The following is an 8,016-nucleotide window of genomic DNA, read 5'->3' on the forward strand; positions in this document are numbered from 1 at the left end:
TTTAAAACTACCAACAAACATCAGACTCGATCACCATAAATAAAATCCCTGACCGTCTTGATCCAAGGCTTAAATAGATTATAAACGCACATTAATGTATATATGGCGGGATTAGATCTACAAACCCCCTCACAGTGAGTGTGGTTTAAGGTTTAAACTTTAGGTGACAATTTAGTTTAGTGATCATTTGGAACAAATGTTTGTTAGATGCTATAGCCTGGCCTTGAATCAAGACTATAATAGATGAATATAATCGATTTATACATTTGCATATTATATCTATGAAGTAAAAGTCAAGACTCGATAAAAATGACTAGTTTGATGCATTTTCTCCCTCGGTTATAAAACACAATATTTCACATATTTATCCATGTTGGTGTCATAATAACTCACAGTCCTACAACACCTCGAATGCTTAAATGATAATAGTGTTAAATATTAGTGGATAAAAACGTGTCATGTTGATATAAATCAAACATCAGTTTACCTTCTATAATATATATATATATATAAATAAATACCTTCTATAATATATGTATATATATATAAATACCTTCTACAGAGTGGCGTGGCGCGTGACAAACCAAACTATTCAAACCAAACGAGCTTTGTGCGCCTGCGTCCATTTTAAACCCGTATTCACATCCGGTCTAAAGCCCCGCCTACTGGATCCGGCGTGTTGAAGACGTTCACCAAACATGGACGCACCATTTCCGTTTCCGTTTTCTGACCGGATGTTCAACCTGCAGAGTGAATTGATCCCCAGACTGCTTTCAGTCATCAACACTAAACCATCTACACCTGTGTCACAAAGCTCCACATTTGATACTTTGGTTTTTCAAAAATATCAGATATTCAAGCTCACAGACACAGCACGTCACTTCGTGTCGTGCTTGTTTTTTTTAAAACGTTTTGAAAAATCTCGAAAATTTTTGGAAAAGTTTGAATAATGTTGAATTTCTTAACATAAATCTTCTCTTGTGGGGGTCCCTGGCACAACATATTTTCAGATGGGGGTCCGTGGGCAAATGCATACATTAATTTGAGGGTCCTTGACATGAAAAAGTTTGAGAACAACTGATTTATAGATCCATAATAATCTCCAGACACATGTAGTGTCTGCTGATGGCCACTAGAGACAGCAGTTTTCCTCTCTGTCCATTGTTACTAAGTGAGTAAAGAACATTTACTCAAGTACTTAAGTACAATTTTGAGGTATTTATGGAGTATTTCCAACAATTTCAGACTTGAAGGAAATCTGTAGGAGGAGGAAAAAAGCGTGTGTAAAAGGCTTTTGAAAATAGCAGATCTACAAGCTAACAAGGCATCGCCATGTGACGCGTTGTGAGCTTGTAGATCTGCTATTTTCAAATAGCCAAAGTTTATATAGGGCTGAAGTGGTTAATGTATGTTTTGGAATGATAATCTAAATCTACAAAGTAACTGTCCCGCCTGGACTACTGCAACTCCCTCCTTGCCAGGGACGCGGGAAGTGGGGTGCTGAGGGTGCTGCAGCACCCCTGGTGGTGGGGAAGAGAAAGAAAAAAATTTGAAAAAAAATTGATTTTTTTTTTTTTTTTTGTAAATTAAACAAATATATATCATTTTAAAAGTCTATATACACACTTATATATTAAAACAATGATGTATTTAACTTTGGGGAATCAAATATTTGTTTCGCGCTTCGCGCGCGTGCGGAGTCCCCCGCCAAACCCAGCCCCCCTTGGCATAAATGACTTCCAGCGTCCCTGCTCCTTGCTGGTGCTCCGGCATCTGCCATCAGACCTCTGGAGCTTGTTCAGAAAGCTGCGGCTCGTCTGGTGTTCAACCGCCCCATGTTCTCCCACACAACCATCCTTCTCCGTTCTCTACACTGGCTCCCCGTAGCGGCTCGCATCCAGTTCAAAACCCTGGTGCTAGCCTATAGGGCAGTGAAAGGAACAGCTCCTTCTTACCTCCGGGCTATGGTCGATGCCTACACCCCTGCCCGACCACTTCGGTCTGCCACCTCGGGGCGACTGATTGCCTCGTCACTCAAGGGTCCTTCTGGCCGATCCACACGGTCACGACTCTTTTCTGTTCTGGCCCCACAGTGGTGGAATGAACTTCCCACTGATGTTAGGACAGCAGAGTCACTGCCCATATTTCGCCGCAGGCTGAAAACCCACCTCTTCAGGAAACACTACCCTTCCTCTCTGCCTGACCTACTTGTTGTTAACTAGTTGTACGAACGCTTGTTTTCTATTGTTGTATTGTTTATTGGATCTTGTTTAGTCGATACACTTATTTGTTTTAGCTCATGCTCATTTGATTTAGCTATTTTGTCTCATCTGTTTAAGGAAATAGGTAGCTGATATATTGCACTTTTACCTTAGCGCTAGGTATACTCTTGGTTGCTTGTTTTTGCAGAAAATGCACTAAAGACTTCTGGTGATTAGTAGTTTTCGTTCCCTACCTATGTTGAATACACTTATTGTAAGTCGCTTTGGATAAAAGCGTCTGCTAAATGACTGTAATGTAATGTAATGTCATGTAACTGAAGTTTTCAAATAATTGTAGTGGAGTAAAAGTTCAATATTTGTATCTGAGATGTAGTGGAGTAGAAGTAAAAGTATAGAAAAATGGAAAGACTCAAGTAAAGTAAAGAATCCTCAAAATTGTACTTTAAAGTACTTGAGTACATGTACTTAGTTACTGTCCACCTCTGCCTAATAGGGAGACCCTAAGGTGCACATAATGGTGTCCATAATGGTGTACCAAAGGAACATCACTGAGCCCTGTCTGTATCAAGACCTTTTTTTAACCCTTTTCTCTGTTGTACAGACAGACAGCAGTTGTAAAGCAGTCACTGGTTGGCCCGATCATTTTCTGATTTCTCTAAATCAAAATGTGATTTCTCATACTCCTAATCAGGAGATAGTGACCTACCCAGAGGCAGAGCCACAACATGATTTACCATTCTGTGTCTATCGGTACAGCGTCACAACGTTCAGCACGGCAACTCGCTGGCTTTAGCTCACTCTGTGGTGCTTCACGTGGCTCCAGTTGGCTTGAGACTGTGCTCCTCCGTCATGGTCCAAGACTAAGTCATCTCCGTCGGTAGGTCAGTATGTCTTGATAACAGTATGTCGTCTACTTAGACCATTGGTTCTCAAAGTGGGGTCCGGGGACCCCCAGGGGTCCTTGAGGGAGTTCCAGGGGGTCCCCAGCTAAATGATAGATTAGGCACCAAATGGACCCTTATGGGTCTGTTACATTGACATAGATTTTACAATATAAACTGGGGTCCCAGAGATATAAATGCCATTAAATGGGGGTCCGCAGCCCTAATGCATGTCAAACTGGAGGTCCTTGAAATTAAAATGGTTGAGAATCACTGCTAAAGCCATAAAAATGTTCTCTTATAAGGGGTCCCTGGCTTATCTTTTCCAATGGGGGTCTGAGGGCTATTAAGTGTCAATTTGGGGGTCCTCGACATGAAAAAGTTTGAGAACCACTGACTTAGACCATTCAATGGTCTGATAAAACGTGATAATGACCCATTCAGTGCATTGATAGCATCCGAATAAGGCATATGTCACAGGGCCTGATATCCCTGTGACAGGGCCTGACAGGGATGTTTACCTTGTTTTCATAAACATAAATAATATATAAAACAAGACCAGGAGACCTTGTTCTGCCAGACCCAGAATAAGTACTTATTAGCTCTGATCTTACTTTATAAGATCAGAGCACTACGTCACGGCTAAGCCGGACTTCACATGACGTGTCAGCCTGTGTCTATGCCCATGTATGGACGAAAGGGGGACAGACTTGCCCATGTATGGACGAAACAGATACAAAGCCTCATGTAAGCCCGACCCCTTGGGTCTGGCAAACATAATATGTGTGATTGTGAAACAGACTGAGAGCTGAACACTTTATGGACATTATGTTTATAAATGATAAATATTCACACTTACTTCATAATAAACTGTTTATGTTCTATGTTTTCTTGTAGCATTATTGCTTTGGCACAGGAAAAGATGCTCCGTTTGAATAAACCGTGATTTGATAATTATGTGGTTGTCATAGTAACATGTAAACATACCGGTCCTGACAGACAAACAGCTGCGGGGAATTAAAGGGACATTTCACATACAATGAATGTAGTACGCATACTATAGTATGCATTCTACATAGTATGCATAATATGTAGAATGCATACTATGTAATATGCATTCTACATATCGTTGCTGTCGGGCAGAAACCAGCTTCAAACTCCATTTTGATGCTTTTGCATTTCTTTTCCATAAATCAGTGCTATTGAACACCCTTACGTCTGTGTGTTGGTAAAAATTGGATCCTCAAACTTTCTGCTAAACCAGCTAGGTCCACCAAAGGGGGGTGGAGTTAGCTGGTTTCTCCCCGACAGCAGAGATATGCATTGTACCAAACGCAAACATTTCAGAAAACATTGAAGCCTTTTGACACACTGTCTATACTTCATTCACACTCTGTCACATTGTAGCCTTTTGACACACTGTCTACACTTCATTTACACTGTGTCACATTGTAGCCTTTTGACACACTGCCTACACTTCATTTACACTGTCACACGACAGTCCATCTGTTTATTTTGGGGGCGAGTGACACCGCGGTACTACAGAAGTATAACGTAGGCCTATCAACGCTGGAGATGTGAGTCTGAATGTAGCATCGTCTTAGAGATGTGAGTCTGAATATAACATCGTCTTAGAGATGTGAGTCTGAATGTAACATCGTCTTAGAGATGTGAGTCCTGAACATTGTCTTAGAGATGCGAGTCCTGAATGTAGCATTGTCTTAAATGTAGCATCGTCTTAGAGATGCAAGTCTGAATGTAGCATCATCTTAGAGATGTGAGTCTGAATGTAGCATCGTCTTAGAGATGCGAGTCTGCTGGTCCTACTACTCCTTGGAAAGTCAGAGGTAAAAAAAAATGGCAGCTCCCAAAGCTGCTACTTTCTGAGAGCAGTAACTAGTAACTATACTAGTCAACTAAAAGTAACATTTCAATAAAATGCATTATAAACTACTTTCCGGCACAATTATATTGTTTTGGAATGTGAAACAGAGTTAAATGAACACAGGAGATTATAATGTACTAACTAACTAAGGACTCCAATTTAAACCAGCCATATGGCTTGCTTGGGTTTTTTATCGTCTGCACTTCTAAATAAAGTAAAGGTTTCAGACAATGACATGCAAATTAACTGGTCTAGCACCTTGGCCATCACTTGGCCAACTTAGGCCCTCACAATGGACTCAGGAGCCCAGGAGTTGTGATCCCCCAGCTGTAACATCGTCTTAGAGATGCGAGTCTGAATGTAGCATCGTCTTAGATGTAGCATCGTCTTAGAGATGTGTCTGAATGTAGCATCGTCTTAAAAGTAGCATCGTCTTAGAGATGCCCGATATTGGATATTATCGGCCCATATTAACATACAAATGTAATATCGGAAAATATTGGTTTTCTGTTGTGGAATGAACACATTATGACTAATTTGATTATAAAATGATTCATAATGTGTTAATTCCAGGACAGGAGATATATGTTCCCTGACATTAGTTTTGGTGATAAAAAGCATCCATCGTTATCGGTTGATATCGGAATCAGAGTTGGACAATATCGGAAAATCGGCAAAAAAGCCAATATGGGACGTTCCTACATGGTATGGAAATAAAAAGCAGTCCTCACTCAAAGCTAGCGTTTATTTACCATCATGAGAACACTTCTCTCTGTCAGGTACAAAACTTACATCCATGATTCAATGTTTTTGTTTTTGTAAATTAAAGTGTTGCGCAAAAGTAGTAAAAATAGCTGATCTACAAGCTCACGACACATCGCAAACGTGAGCTTGTAGATCTGTTATTTAACACGCTTTTTTAAGTCAAAGTGGGTAGTGTGTGTGTGTGGGGCTTTTATAAATATTGAACCAATGAAAAGTATTATCTTGTGACTAAATGATTTTCATAACAATAAGAGTTTTGGACGTGACAGAGATGTCAAACAGCAGGATTTTACCAGCTGAGATTGAAAAAGCATAAAGCCAAAAAAAACAAACAGAAAAGAAGATTCCTGGGGGATTGAGCCTTTAAATCCAGCATGTTAATAATGAGATGGTTTATATATAAATGACACAGTTCAATGATTTAACCCATAATTATAAAATAACCATTTTTACAACCAAACATGGAATGAACGTAAACAAACATCAAGATGGGTTTTGGTTGAAATGTCCCTTTAAGACGTCAACTTAACCGCTCTGTTTTAGTCCTTCTTCTGTTGGGGGGGGGCTCACATCATGTGACAGGAAGTCCGGTGGTCCAGTGGGAGGAGCTTCCGATTGTCTCCGATTGGTCGATGAAAAAGGCACTTAAACATTGATGAGATGAAAACAAAAGAGAGAGAGACGGCTCAGAGGAATACGGTGTCTCTCTCTCTCTAGACTAATCCTAAAACTGTCATTTCTGCCTCCTGTCCTCCAGCGTGTTACAGGGACATTGGTGACCTGCAGAAATATGTGACCATCCTGTGGACTTCACATTGATGTCAATGTGTGAAGGTTTGTTTAGTAACACTTTAATCTGGTTGGACGTGAACACATGAACCTGGTTTAACTGTTCCTGAACAAACCGTTTATAAACATTAACGGCTGACATTTTTCAAGATGGTCACATATTTCCGCAGGTCACCAGTTTCACTGTAACACACCAGAGGAGGAGGAGGCAGAAATGTGAGAGTTGTAACTTTTTCTCTTTAGGTACGTCGTCCACACATACGTTCCATCCACTCCCATTAGATGGGCTTTTCCCACACATAAGATACAAGTCCCATCCACTCCCATGTTATAGGAAAAACTGGAAATGCACCATATGATGATATAATGTATTATTTCATGTGTGGACGCACCATATGATGATATAATGTATTATTTCATGTGTGGATGCACCATATAATGATATAATGTATTATTTCATGTGTGGATGCACCATATGATGATATAATGTATTATTTCATGTGTGGATGCACCATATAATGATATAATGTATTATTTCATGTGTGGACGCACCATATAATGATATAATGGATGGAACTTCCGGCCACTTGTCACGTATGTGTGGACGTTCCTTCTCACTGTCGGCTGGAAATGAACCGACTGCTTCCTGTCTCAACAGGAAGTACAGGATGTTCCCGTACCTGGTACTTCCTGGTACGTCTGGTACTCAAGTCACTGGGTACAGCCACACATGTCCGTAAAGCGTCCGTCAAGTTGCCGTACGGACGCCGGAAGTCCCATCCACTCCCATGTTAAAAAAAAAAACGGAACGGTACTTCCGGTTTTAAACTTAACATGGGAGTGGATGGGACTTCCGCCGTCCGTACGGCAACTTGACGGACGCTTTACGGACATGTGTGGCTGTACCCACTGTCAGGCAGAAACCTTGTATCTCCACTTTGTGGCAGAAACCTTGTATCTCCACTTTAACTCGTTATGTTTTTGTTTTCTTCCGTTAATTAATGCCCTTTTACATCATACTAACTAGTGTCACACAGAAGCAGCAAAAATAACCGGTCTAGACCGGTTATTTTTGGGAAGAAAAAAAAAAGAGAAAAAAATCAAATTTAAGTGATTAGTTTGTGTTTGGGTTTTATAAATATGTATTATTTTGGCTATTAAAAAATAGAAGATCTGCAAGTTCATGGCGGAGCACCGAGTGCCGCGCTATGAACTTGTAGATCTGCTATTTTTTTTTTTTTATCGTGGAAAATGTGTGCAAATCTTTGAATATATATTTTTTAAAGCGAACATGTTTTAACTCTGTTACAACTTCTGGGGGTTCCTGGAACAAAGATTTGAGTTACAAATGTTCACTTTAAAAAATACATACATTCAAAGATTTGCAAAAATGTACACGATTTCCCCCCCCAAAAAAAACAGCAGATCTACAAGCTCATATGGCGGCACTTAGTGCCGCCATATGAGCTTGTAG

At 40.3% G+C, this 8,016-nt stretch overlaps 1 long non-coding RNA gene across 2 annotated transcripts; it reads right to left on the reverse strand.

Annotated features, from left to right (window-relative positions):
- Positions 1–4,789: 4,789 nt before the first annotated feature.
- On the reverse strand, positions 4,790–7,940 carry LOC308087576. 2 transcript variants are annotated; one of them, XR_013933350.1, is made up of 3 exons: positions 7,431–7,940; positions 5,323–7,155; positions 4,790–4,929 (listed from the first exon to the last, which is right to left on the reverse strand). It is a non-coding gene; the product is annotated as an uncharacterized lncRNA (long non-coding RNA). The 2 variants fall into 2 exon arrangements; XR_013933351.1 differs by lacking the exon at positions 7,431–7,940 and adding an exon at positions 7,240–7,259 and having other exon boundaries at positions 5,323–7,159.
- Between the last annotated feature and the right edge of the window lie 76 nt (positions 7,941–8,016).

Source organism: Gymnoscopelus braueri (assembly GCF_963280865.1).
Source record: "Gymnoscopelus braueri genome assembly, chromosome: 6".
In the NCBI taxonomy this organism is placed as follows: Eukaryota; Metazoa; Chordata; class Actinopteri; order Myctophiformes; family Myctophidae; genus Gymnoscopelus; species Gymnoscopelus braueri.